General features: G+C 42.5%; 1 long non-coding RNA gene across 1 annotated transcript; it reads left to right on the top strand.

Moving 5' to 3' along the window:
- The first annotated feature begins 1,075 nt into the window (after positions 1 to 1,075).
- Positions 1,076 to 3,782, top strand: LOC126323849 (uncharacterized). The gene is made up of 2 exons (XR_007559716.1): positions 1,076 to 1,252; positions 3,364 to 3,782. It is a non-coding gene; the product is annotated as an uncharacterized LOC126323849 (long non-coding RNA).
- Positions 3,783 to 13,870: the final 10,088 nt, after the last annotated feature.

Raw genomic sequence — 13,870 nt, 5'->3', positions numbered from 1 at the left:
ACAAAAACAATACGGTCATGCGAGAAGATGTAAGCTACAAGGAGAGGCTGTTAGTTACATTTGGGTTTCTGGCCACTAGCAGAAGTCAAGAGGACGTCGAATTCATTTCTGTTGTATCCCCCTAATTATTATCTAAAATGACTCCTGAAACTTACAATATGATTTATAGTTTCCTGAGGAAATAATTCATTGTAAAGCAAAATAAATAAAGCAAAAGATGTTCATGTAAACGTTATGAATTTATTTCTGTATTTAGGGTAAAAAAGGTGCCCCTATAAGTTAAAGAAATTCATTTGAAATGAGAAGAAGAAAGACTACAAGTATTAGTGGCCCGTATCATCTAATAAATAAACAGATACGTAAGAAATGAAGCATTTAGCAACTGTTAGAACTCTAAAAGAAAATCCCACTCACTGCTCTTGATAGAACAAGGCCTGGAAATAGGGTGCACTTTCTTTAACACTTATCACAGTGAAGAAAGTATATTTTATGAATAAACGGCCACTGCTTGTGTGTATTTCGGTTTTTAGGTTTTACTTCCCACACCTAAGGAAATCTGTCTGTATTTCAGTTATTTGATTCGTTTGCCGATAAGTCTCATAAATAAAACCTAAAACATAGAAAAATCAAATACATAAATTTGACAGACTTTTATTCATAACATACATATCTTTCACTCTCTCTATGTGCCACATGAAGCAATTTGGATTCGTTAAAAAATGAAACGAGTGGTTCATTTCTTGCATCCCTATTGCTATAGTTCTCGCTCGTTGTGTCACAAAAAGGTCTACAGTCTTTAAATTTCTCCAAAAAATTTATCATTGAAGTTCCATCCACCTCGCATTCTTTCATGTATATAAGAACAGCTTTTAATCCCGTTCGCAGTAACAACACAGGAACTTCGTCGGGCGGTCGGCACAACAGCACTTCACACGGCACCAGTTTGTTACGTGGATTGATGCAGTGGAGACTGTCCTGTGGTCCTACCCAACCAATATCCCGACAAAAGAAAAGTTGGTCGGTCGGTTGGTCAAAGGGCCTACAAACGTCCAATTTGTCGGTGCAAGGTCCTTCAGCTGTATGATTGGTTACTCAGGTAGACAAACGCGTCCTCTGCAGGAGCAACCTGACATCAGAGGTACGGCAGTCTGAGCTGGCCATGTAATCCTGTTGTTGGCCGACAGGAAGCAGTCAGCCCTCAGCTTTCCCCATCACAGAACCGTGTGCTTGTCGCGGTCGTAGTTAATGTGGGGTAAGTATGTGTGAGTGATGACAATGTTCGTAGGTTATTTGCTAGGTGGGGAAAAAAATATTTGTGCTCAGTTATAATAGTATATCATTAGCAGATATTTTAAGAGTTTAATCGTGATTTGCCCTATGAAACACTTATTGTAAAATTTCTACAGTAGGAACAAAAACGAGGTATGTTGCGACGGCCTTACGTTGGGATCTAATTAAACAAAATAATACTCCCGTTGTCACTGATAATACAGCAACATCGTGACCCAGTAACATATTTCATTCCATGTGATTGGTTCTACGAAACGTCCGTGTACCAGTCCGGTGTGTGGTTGCGTGGAACATTTCCCAAAAAATAATTATTAATCGTAGTACAGTGGTGATTTGATTGTATTAGTATTAGCATTTGAGGGTTTTGATGGGGACACAGTAATTATCTTAGATGCTGAAAGCACTAGAGCCAATCTGTTTCGAAATACGTGTGGGGCCAAATACCGTTTGTAGTCGAAGTGCTGACACGTGTAAACCATTGGGATAAGTCCATTCAGTATTTTCTAAAACGTACAGTATAAAGAGAAACTGGCGTGGTACAGTCATGTGTGCTCAATCTGTTTAGCAATGTCGCAACATGGATTCCGGAAACAGCGATCGTGTGAGATCCAACTCGCTTTATTTGTTCACGAGACCCAGAAAATATTAGATACAGGCTGCCAGGTAGATGCTATTTTTCCTGACTTCCGGAAGGCGTTAGATACATTTCCGCACTGTCGCCTGATAAACAAAGAGCCTATGGAATATCAGACCAGCTGTGTGGCTGGATTGAAGAGTTTTTAGCAAACAGAACACAGCATGTTATCAATGGCGAGACGTCTACAGACGTTAAAGTAGACTCTGGTGTGCCACAGGGGAGTGTTATGGGACCATTGCTTTTCAAAATACATATAAATAACCTAGTAGTGTCGGAAGTTCCATGCGGCTTTTCCCGGATGATGTTGTAGTATAAAAAGAAGTTGCAGCATTAGAAAATTGTAGCGAAATGCAGAAACATGTGCAGCGGATAGGCACTTGGTGCAGGGAGTGGCAACTGACCCTTAACATAGACAAATGTATTGCGAATACATAGAAAGGATCCTTTATTGTATGATTATATGATAGCGGAACAAACACTGTTAGCAGTTCTGTAAAATATCTGGCAGTATGCGTACGGAACGATTTGAAGTGGAATGATCATATAAAATTGTTGGTAAGGCGGGTTCCAGGTTTTGATTCATTCGGACGAGTTCTTAGAAAATGTAGTCCATCAACGAAGGAGGTGGCTTACAAAACACTCGTTCGACCCATACTTGAGTATTGCTCATCAGTGTGGGATCCGTACAAGATCGGGTTGACGGAGGAGATAGAGAAGATCCAAAGAAGAGCGGCGCGTTTCGTCATAGGGTTATTTGGTAAGCGTGATAGCGTTACGGAGATGTCTAACAAACTCAAGTGGCAAACTCAGCAAGAGGCGCTCTGCATCGCGGTGTAGCTTGCTCGCCAGGTTTCGAGAGGGTGCTATTCTGGATGAGGTATCGAATATATTGCTTCCCCCTACTTATACCTCCGGAGATCACGAATGTAAAATTAGAGAGATTAGAGCGCGCACGGAGGCTTCCAGTCGTTCATCCCGCGAACCATACGCGACAAGAACAGGAAAGGGACGTAATGACAGTGGCACGTGAAGTGCCCTCCGCCACACACCGTTGGGTGGCTTGCGGAGTATAATGTAGAAGTAGTAGATATAGATAATTCAACACATATTGCACGTCTACAATGTTATCGTATGACAGTGTATAATTATGCTGCAAAATGTTCTCATTTTGCTTAATTAGCAGTTACTTTGATCATATCAGTGCTTACACTACTTTGGTTACGCATAACGGCACTGTATTGCTGCACAAGTCATTTGTCTTCAGAATATTTAGAGTAATATTTAAGTTTCGGTGCAAATTTGCCTTGTAACGATACTGAACAGATTTAATCTTGCCTATAGTTTCTGGGAATTTCACTAGTATTTCTTTCAATGTCACAGTAGTTGGTTCCGTAGGTATATAAGACGCATTAACGTAGGTAATTTCGCTTCCCCAGGCGAAGTACTCACCAGGTGTGACGTCAGCGCACACTTCTCGGCCCACTTCAAATCTCCAGCCGCCCGGTATGTCTCAAACATATGCCGACGTCGCATCGCAGCTTCATCAAGACAAGTGGTAATGAATGAGGTGGAAAATATATTAACCATTTATGAAGAGAAACTACATTTCCGATGTATTCGTTTGTACAGTAGAGGAAGAGACCTTGCGTGTTCAGTGAAATAAACTTTTGGTGAGCCACATTTAAAGACATTGTGAAAAGATGCGTTTCGAGAAGCAAATACCCATTTTCCGCTTACGTAGAAGGTAGCTTAAACATTAATCTAACGTTTCGACGTTAAAATGTACTAAAGTTTCTCAAGCCTTCATATCTTCATGCACTACTGGCTGCCTCATAGCGCCGCCCCCCCCCCCCCCCCCCACCTTCTCCATGCGGAGTGTTGGTGGTTAGTCCCATCGTTCGGTAATACTAAAGTATAGTTAAGGGTATTGGAATATAATTTCTTACAAGAAGCCATCCTTTCATATTGTGATAATTTAAATCGCTTCGTATTGCTAAGTTTGTAGCAATAATGACTTTATATTATCAATGCGGCGGTGCTTTAGGTTTCACCATTTGGCTGAACTTCACGAGGGACCGTGAACGCGATGCGCTTGTTCGCGATGTAAGGATGTAGAAAACACATGGGTCCAATTAAAGATGGCCAATAGTATACTACACGGTAGGCTTAGAAAAACTGTTAAGTCATTCTGCTGACATGAGAATTATTTCTGCGGGCGGGCTTTCTTTCATACTGTTACTGACATTAACATTTGCACCTATGTTGAAATATCTTGTTTCTGGTGACTATAGAAATTATTCGTTGTGAACGGTCCTTCCATTTTCTGCTTACAGGCGTCTGTGTATAAAAAATTCTTAGTTCATCTCGGTTACAACAGCGGTGCAATACTCGTATTTCGTCTCAATGGCGGAATGTGTCGTGATATACGAGGGAGTAAGCAAAAATCATAATTTTTTAAAAGCTTTATATTTTCAAATTAACCCTATACTCTTCAAAATACTGCGCATTACAACTAATACATTCGTCCCACTGACACTTCCATTGTTAAATTTTTGTAATCACCTTTACAAATGGCTGACATCTGCTCCATCGTTTTTCTCAACTTCTGGAATGTTAAATTGGTGTCCTTTCATGCCCCTGTTCTTGCGTGGAAATTAATGTCGCACGGAGCGAGGTCAGCAGAGTAAAGTGCGTGGAGCAGCGGAATGTTTTACGGTGGAAGAGTCTCCTGTTTTCCTAGATCTTCCGTGTCAAAATTCGCTGAACTGAGCTCGAAGGTAAACAACTAATGAGTTGATGTGATTCTTGAGTTTCTCCGGGCGTATTTGATAATCAAAATATCCATGGGTGTACTGCCGGTCTATAGTGTCCAGCGTACGGATCTCCGTGCCGGCGCGTTCAGTGTCCAGCGTACGGATCTCCGTGCCGGCGCGTTCAGTGTCCAGCGTACGGATCTCCGTGCCGGCGCGTTCAGTGTCCAGCGTACGGATCTCCGTGCCGGCGCGTTCAGTGTCCAGCGTACGGATCTCCGTGCCGGCGCGTTCAGTGTCCAGCGTACGGATCTCCGTGCCGGCGCGTTCAGTGTCCAGCGTACGGATCTCCGTGCCGGCGCGTTCAGTGTCCAGCGTACGGATCTCCGTGCCGGCGCGTTCAGTGTCCAGCGTACGGATCTCCGTGCCGGCGCGTTCAGTGTCCAGCGTACGGATCTCCGTGCCGGCGCGTTCAGTGTCCAGCGTACGGATCTCCGTGCCGGCGCGTTCAGTGTCCAGCGTACGGATGTACGGATCTCCGTGCCGGCGCGTTCAGTGTCCAGCGTACGGATCTCCGTGCCGGCGCGTTCAGTGTCCAGCGTACGGATCTCCGTGCCGGCGCGTTCAGTGTCCAGCGTACGGATCTCCGTGCCGGCGCGTTCAGTGTCCAGCGTACGGATCTCCGTGCCGGCGCGTTCAGTGTCCAGCGTACGGATCTCCGTGCCGGCGCGTTCAGTGTCCAGCGTACGGATCTCCGTGCCGGCGCGTTCAGTGTCCAGCGTACGGATCTCCGTGCCGGCGCGTTCAGTGTCCAGCGTACGGATCTCCGTGCCGGCGCGTTCAGTGTCCAGCGTACGGATCTCCGTGCCGGCGCGTTCAGTGTCCAGCGTACGGATCTCCGTGCCGGCGCGTTCAGTGTCCAGCGTACGGATCTCCGTGCCGGCGCGTTCAGTGTCCAGCGTACGGATCTCCGTGCCGGCGCGTTCAGTGTCCAGCGTACGGATCTCCGTGCCGGCGCGTTCACAGCTCAGTCCGTCAGTTCACCTGATGATGGCGACATGTTTGATCGCCGAAATATTGTGCCCGTTGGACACTATAGACCGGCAGTACACCTGTGGATATTTTGATTAGTTAATCATTAGTTAATGAGTTGATAAATTTTCGACAGTCTGAGTAAAACTTCTCGAATTTTTCAATATTTTCGTCGATTCGGAAAATTGTACGTTCAGGACGAGATTTGTCATCAATCGGCATGTCCCCATTATTAAATCGAGCAAACCACTTGTACACCTGAGTTTTCCCTTAGTGTCGTCTTGGTAAGCTCTTTTCAACATTACAATAATTTCAGCACCATTTGTGCGGCAGAGAAAAAAAATTTCACCGCTACCTATTGTTCATTTAAACTTGCCATCATAAACTAATCAAGAATAGAACTGCGCTAGAAAAAACTGTAGATGAACAAAAAAAGACAGATGGACGATACAGGCGGCGCTGAACTCTCACTGAGCTACGTAATACACGCTTGGAGGCAGAAATGCGTACCACACAAGCCCCTAAAACAGCAATGTTCCGGTTCTGTTTTGGGTACCTCTCGTAACTTAGCCCGAATCTGTCAGGTTGCAGAGTCAGGTGTTAAGTGAAGCTAAACTTGTTGTTTTGCAGATATTTCTCTAGTGATCTAAACGGAAACTTAGTTTCATCCTTGGCTATACAAATCAGTTGAGTAGCCATCGTGACTACAATGACCGCACGCGCGACAGGCAGAGATTAGAGCGTAGGTGGGCCCCTGCTAATACTTCACAAAGCATTATTCATCTGGCTCATACCACAGTGATGGAGGGTGTCACAACAGAAACAGCGTTTAAAATAGGCACACCGCAGTGGTCTTTATTTTTCGAATTTCGTCACTTCGCACGCAGTAGATTCCCTTTAGGTTTAAGAATTTTAAGACCTCATTTGTTGAAGCTGACGATGAGCAACCCATGCTGCAGAAGTCACTACGGCCGATTGGTTCCGTCATGTTGTAAGTAGGCTGTTTACGTTTTTATGTTGGTAACGCCACTTAGCGCTCTGTATGCAAATCTAACTGTGCTGTGTGCAGTCTGTGGCTCGTTTGCATTGTTCGAATATTCGCTATTGTAGTGTTGGGCAGCGGCAGCTGGATGTTAACAGCGCGTAGCGTTGCGCAGTTGGTGAGCCGCCAGCAGTGGTGGACGTGGGGAGAGATGGCACTTTCCAAGGTGGACGTGTGTCCGTCAGAAAAAGGAATTTTGTAAGACTGGATGCCATGAGAACACTATTAAAGTAAATATATTGTTTGTTGTCCATAAAAATCTTTAATTTGCTAACTATGCCTATCAGTTAGTGCTTTCAGTAGTTAGAATCTTTTAGCTGACGGTATTGGTGCTCGCTGTATTGCAGTGGTTTGAGTAACGAAGATTTTTGAGGTGAGTCACGCAAGGTATAGGTTGTCAGGGCCATTCTTTTGTAGGGGTTATTGAGTCATATTGCGTTACGCTAAAAATATTGTCGGTTTATTGTTCATCAGAATAAGAGAATGTCTGAGTACGTTCAGCTGTTTGAAAATCAAATAACGTAGTTTTCCAGCACTGCAATTTATAAATTTTTTCTAAGGGGCTAAATAAAACTACTGAGGGCACTAAATACTCACAGGCATAGTTAGAAAATGAAAGATTTTGATAGAGAACAAACAATGCATATACCTTAATGTTAAAAATTCATCATACACATGTTCATGACAGTCTTAAAAATTTCATTGTTTTTGACACACGTCCAGATCGTCCGCTCTCAAAACTGCCATCTCTCTCCTCTCATCCACCACTGCTCATCTCCAACTGCGCAACGCTACGCGCTGTTCACATCCAACTGTCCAACACTACAATAGCTATTATTCCAACAATGCAAATCAGCCACAGATTGCACACAGCACAGTCAGTGATCCTCATACAGAGCGCTACGTGGCGTTACCAACATAACCTAAACAGCGTACTTAAAACATGACGCAACCAATCGGCCGCTGTGGCTAGGGCTCTGTCTTCAGTGCCAACAAAATAGCTCTTCAAATTCCTAAAACAAAATGGCTAACAGGAAACACGAAATGCGAGAAAAGGAGATTCCAACGTATACTTAAAATTTATTATTACGAAGACAGGAAATGTGGCCGGATGGAGCCTTGCTGCAAAACCTTACTTACCCAGAGGCAACAGCTTCCAAAATTCTGGGATGCAGCAGTGCCGTACGCTGCAATGACGTCTGTGTACGCCTTGCGATTCCTGTGCGACATTCGAAGGCATGGGTTTGTCCAACGAAAAGTCTGTGTCCATAGAAGACGACAGAAAAATCAGATGCTGTGATACGTGATAGCAAAATATAAAAATAACTTAATAGACGTTATAAGGAATCTTGGTTCAAAATTGACGAAAGCACTGTGAAGAAGATTAAGAAACAGTGGTGTATTTCTTCGTGAGCACTCATGTGTGACGAATAAGAAAAAGCTGAGTGCTTAATGTGGAAAGGAAATGGTTCACCTACGAATCTTTAAAATTCATTCTCGATGTTACGGACCCAAGTGCAGGAATGGACAGCTAGCTTTCAATAATTATACGTATTTTATAACGGACTGCTGTAGTGTACCGATCCATGGCTATAAAATAATCAATAAGTATAAATGTAAATCAGGAAATATTGTTCGTAAACTGTTCTTAAAATTATTGTAATCAATAGCTTACAATAACCTTTATCAAATGCATTCGAATAATTACATAACCAATAGAAGCCATAGTAAACTCAAATTTATTTTACTGGACTAGACAAGAATAGTTTGTAGGAACAAAGTAACAAAAAGTTAATTTATATATTCTGTTCATTTACATAAAGTGATATACGTTACAGTACGTAATTTATATGTATCGTGGTAACAGTATTCTATTCGTGCATGCCCTGCGTTTCAGCCCTTCCTTACGCTGTCATGAGATACTCGGTGAACTCTTCTCGTACTAGTTGCGCATCAGTGGACGGTATTAGAGATATCTTTGCTAAGTTGCGTAAACCTGTATAATCGCCAGTACCTTCCGTCCAGTTTCAAAGAACTGCACCATTATCTGCGTCTTATGTCTAAACTCACTGGATATGAATGGAATTAATCTGGAAGTTGTACTACCTATTACTACTTCGGCAATCTCTACTTCACGTAACATAGGCTTCCTAAAATCTCTGAAAAAGAGGGCATTATTAAAAATGCATTTTCGACCACGTTTTGCTAGAGAAAGTCGGTAATCATTCTCTCCTGCGACTTTGGTAATTTCTCAGCATATGGCTTCATATTTTTGGTCAATGGAAATGCTGCTACTAAACACGTTGGCTCAAATGTTCTCTGCTACGAAGAGATTCTTTGGGAGGATTGTTTCTTTTAATGCTTTGAGAACCGCAGCTTGAAAAGTCCATCAGATACGTCGTTCTGACATCCAACATGTACACAGTGAAAACCGTAATTTGCGTCTACAGTTGCCGTACTTATGCTACATGATTTTGTTCACCTCCAGTCTTGACAGGACATAAATTACTTTCAACATCTACCGTTCCTGTAAACTGATGGATCTTCCACTTTGACCGTGGGCAGTCCTTAAATACTTTCTTCCACTATCGTTTTCTTTTCTGCTGATCATTTCCATGGTTATCTGCGTGTGCAGTGACCAAGTAAGCCGCCACTGCAGTCACTTCCTCACTTAGTCTCCTGCAAGGCCGACTCACAATCAGTGCTGCACATACTGTAGGTCTAATCTGCCCCATGCTACATAGGCCGCAAGATGTTGCCTCCCGAGGCATACTACTACACGGCGCGCATCACATTTCCATAGCATCCGATGTGTTGTCCCAGCGTAAACAAAGATTAAGAACCGCCCTGACATGCCTGAACTGATTCAGGAAAACCACGGAAAGCCTAGATCAGAATGACCGGATAGGACACTCCATCTTCCCGTCTCTAACTACCAGAAATGCCTCGTTCAGTTATTCCCTATAGTTTCAATCATACAGTTTGCATCAGGTAACTTTAAAGTAATTGCTGCGCTCAGATATAGAAACCAGCTGGTAACTACTGGGACACGAACATGCTGCCATGCCTCTTGTTCTCTCCAGTCTGTTGAGAACATTAATTCGAGATCCGTATACACGCAACTATGCCCCATGCATGTCTTAGTGTTTTCCCTTCGAGCCGTCTGAACCCGCTGTATTCCCCGATAGCAAATGCTCTTTTGAGATTGGTTACAGGGTGTACCATCGCTTTCTTTGCGACATAATTTGCTTTCCGTTTCCTTTCTAGACTTCCGCACGCCTTTTGTATGTTAGACTGCAAGGCCAGGCCACACAGCAGCCGACGCGTTAATGGTCACTCTTTCTGAAGTTTCATTTATAATGGTTCACCATTCCCAGTGTAGCAACACTAGGCTGGTCTTCGTATGGCTTGTAAACGTACTGATCCTAGTCACCATTTGATGCAGTCATTTCACTGGCCCCTCACATACTTCGAAAACACTATCTGAACTCTGTAAAAGTGCATACATAAAAATACAAATGCCTGCCAAATGTTTGGCACACACTTCTCGTCTTCAGGAAAAAGATAGCTTCCTTAAAGAAATCAATGAAATTACAGTTCTTAACAGTATCTATTATGCCATCTATCCTCAGAGCAGGTAGGATGGCGCACCATGGATAGAAGAGGCAAGTACAGTTTTAGGAAGCGTTCATTAAAATTTCAAGCCAAAGGTGGGAGACAGAAAACCAATCAACGCAACTGTCAATATCAATGAAATTTTCATAGCCGTATAACTGAGATGTTTCATTTTCACAGCTACTAGTATCTGCATTACACTATGCAGCCTTCAGGCCCCATATGCCTCTCTCCTAATCAACGAGAGTGTCATATAGAGCCATACTTGTCTCAATGTCGTGAATTAAACCGTTTCACTAATGCTTCACCCCTGCTATTCGGCTGTTCAATAATTTCATTGATATTGACAATTACGCAACCATCTTACGTCCTCTGTCCGTGATGGATAAACAGACCACAAATTCAAGTGCTAAGTGATACAATCGTATAAAGTGAATACAACTGTTCACTAATATGTATCTAAACAAAGAAATTCCAGGATAGGCTGTATGTTAGTTTCTGTGTAACTGTAATTTTTGCTGATTTTTTTCCTTGTCGTATCTGCAAACAGTTTTGCGTATGTACCTACCATTGCGTGTGTAACCACTAACGTACAATAGAAAACGCAATGATACTACGATTTGAAACTTAGTGGCAGATTAAAACCGTGTGGCGGACCGAGACTCGAACTCGGTACCTTTGCCTTAAGTGGGTAACTGCTCTACCATCTGAGCTACCCATACACGACTGACACCTCGTCCTCACAGCTTTATTTCTGCCAGTATTCGTCTCCTGCCTTGCAAGCTTCACAGAAGGTTCGCAGGAGAGCTTCTGTGAAGTTTGCAAGGTAGGAGACGAATACTGGCAGAAGCTGTGAGGACGGGGCGTCAATCGTGCTTGGGTAGCTAAGTTCATAGAGCACTTGCCCACAAAAGGCAAAAGTCCCGAGTTCGAGTCTCGGTCTGGCACACAGTTTTAATCTGCCAGGAGGTTTCACATCAGCAAACACTCTGCTGCAGAGTGGATATCTCATTCAGGATACTAGGATTTGGTAATTCATCCAGGAATCAACTTAAAATGATAAAGGATTTGTCACAGTAACAAAATGAAGACTTGTAGCTAAAAATACGGACAAAATAGATCAGTATCCTTTCATGAGACAAAACCTGTTACCAGCCGTGACTTTGATCAACCAACCGTCCTGTAATTTGCCTGAAATAATTTAGGAAAACCACGGAAAGCTATATCAGCATGGCTGGACAGGGCAAACTCCAACCTCTCGAATAAGAGATACGTACCTTAACTGCAGTGCCTCTGCGTTAGCTTGGTTCCGATTTCATGTGCTTAGTCTACTCCGCTTAACTTAATATGAAACATAGCTTTTGCTCTAATGATTCTAAATAATCCTTCATCTGCACTCATATCCTCTAATATGATAGGTTTATAACAGAACATACGTTAAACTATGACAAGCAGCTATGTCGAGATTTTGCGATACTACTCTGCTCTGGAAAATGGCTAAAAAATAAAGGTGTGAAATAAATGAACGGCAATTTACCTCCAAAAAGCGAAAATTTCATTCAGAGAGTTTATTCGAACACATGAATTTTACTCGATCATGCCTGGGATTCATTGACGACGTAATTAACTCCTGGTGTTTCTTGTAAAGCTTCCTTCAGAAATCTCGTACTCTCGTCCAGATCAGTTCTCATCTCCAATTCGTATGAACACTACCAAATTTTACTCTTCTGCCTCAATACTATAGGGGCACTTGCCTTCGTAAGACCCAAAACACTGAAACACAGTTGATCACTTTCCGTAATTGACACTACTTCCCTCTCAGGTCACCCAGTAATGTCGCGTTTTTCTTTTGGTCGTTTCCCATCAGTGTTCCCGCATTTGACAGCTTTGGCGCTTTCACACACATTATCTGACGAGGCTGACAAGTGAGAGGTAAATTCGTCTGAATCCAGAACACTGAATCTATCTTCAACATAAATTTCGGAATGCTACTGCTTTAGTAGACTTTCTTGGCGGATAGTAACTGTTATACAGCACAAATTGGCTTTTCATATTTACATCAAAATTTAACTCTTCAATGACCAAAACATAGCTTTTAACTTCTGAGGGTTAGTACTGAAGGGAACTTCGTACAGGTAAATTTTTTCAAAACATTCGACGATGGCAGTTTCTTAGAATGCAATGCGGCAAACCTGTTTCTTATATCTACAGTAACCTAGATCGTAAAGTCTGCCAAAACGGGAAACACAACATAGTTCTACACTTTCGGGTTTTATGACGGTAAGTGCGCTTAAATTCAGAATTTGCGAAGCCATTTGCTATCACATATATGCCCGACATCTTCGCTATTCCTTTTACGGGTAGTGCTTCCCGCTTCTTCAGTATTTCATCGTAGTGCCACAAGCGTAGTTCGTAAAACAATTGTCCTTGTCAGTAACTTGGTACCACTTTCGTGAACTGGTACGGTCTATACTGTGCCCCTCCCATTCGGTAAATTTTGTGGTGCGTTAAAATTGTTACAATTTTGGTGTAGGTCACTAGTCTTCCATTCACGATTGATATTTCTTGAGAACGCAGACAAAAGTGAAACTGGTTTGTAGTTTTATTCTCCGCTTTGCTTAAGAGCACAACTTCTGTGCTTCAGGTACTCCGGTAAAATACCTGAAGTAAGAGACGAATTCATTATGTTAATGGACTTCGTACGCTTGTTTACGCATTCCATCTAAATACAGCTACTGCATTTATTCCTGCTGACATTTGTCTTCCTGACTTCAACCCCTGATGTTGGAACCATCGTTAAGATAGTTTGTGGGTGTTGCATGTCTTCAGAAATTATTAAAACTTCTCCTAAACACCGGAGAACTTTGCGAAATTTGCCAATACATGCGGATCTTCTAATCTACGCTATTGTAGATCTGTACGTTGTCATTCTAGACTGCCTTTACCAGTTTCATGTTTTTGAAATCCCGTACTACCTCGCTTTTCCTGTGTTCTACATTTTGTGATTTTTGCAGCTAGAAGTAAACATCTGTACATCTTTCATACCTGTGATAATCAAACTCTGGATCAGTGTAGTGCTTCTGTAAAGAAAGAAGAAATGTGTGGGAGGATTTGATAATACCTGCAGTTATTGATACACGTTTATCCGCTGTTGAATTGGCTGCTTTTAGACAATTTCCTCATTGTGTGAGGAATTCAGATATCTTAGTACCTACTTTTCCATCATTCCATACAAAGTTACAAATTTTATAGCCCTGAAAAAAACATTACGAGGAGATAGTTATTACTCCAGTAGCTATGTGGACTACTTGAAGCGTGTATTCAGCTTTACCTGACAATGATAAAGTTCTCTCATAAATACTTCACAATTTTTTCAGTCGATATTTGTAACTACATCGCCTAACAGATAAACTTTGACACCCAAGTAGCAGCTTTTTACCAATTGTCACGCCACAAGTGCACTCGGTATTCAGGAAATTACTACAAATTTTCATAAACACTTGT

The sequence above is a fragment of the Schistocerca gregaria genome, chromosome 2 (assembly GCF_023897955.1).
Source record: "Schistocerca gregaria isolate iqSchGreg1 chromosome 2, iqSchGreg1.2, whole genome shotgun sequence".
In the NCBI taxonomy this organism is placed as follows: domain Eukaryota; kingdom Metazoa; phylum Arthropoda; class Insecta; order Orthoptera; family Acrididae; genus Schistocerca; species Schistocerca gregaria.
Note: the sequence above shows the minus strand (reverse complement) of the source record. Positions and strands in the feature narration are given on the sequence as shown.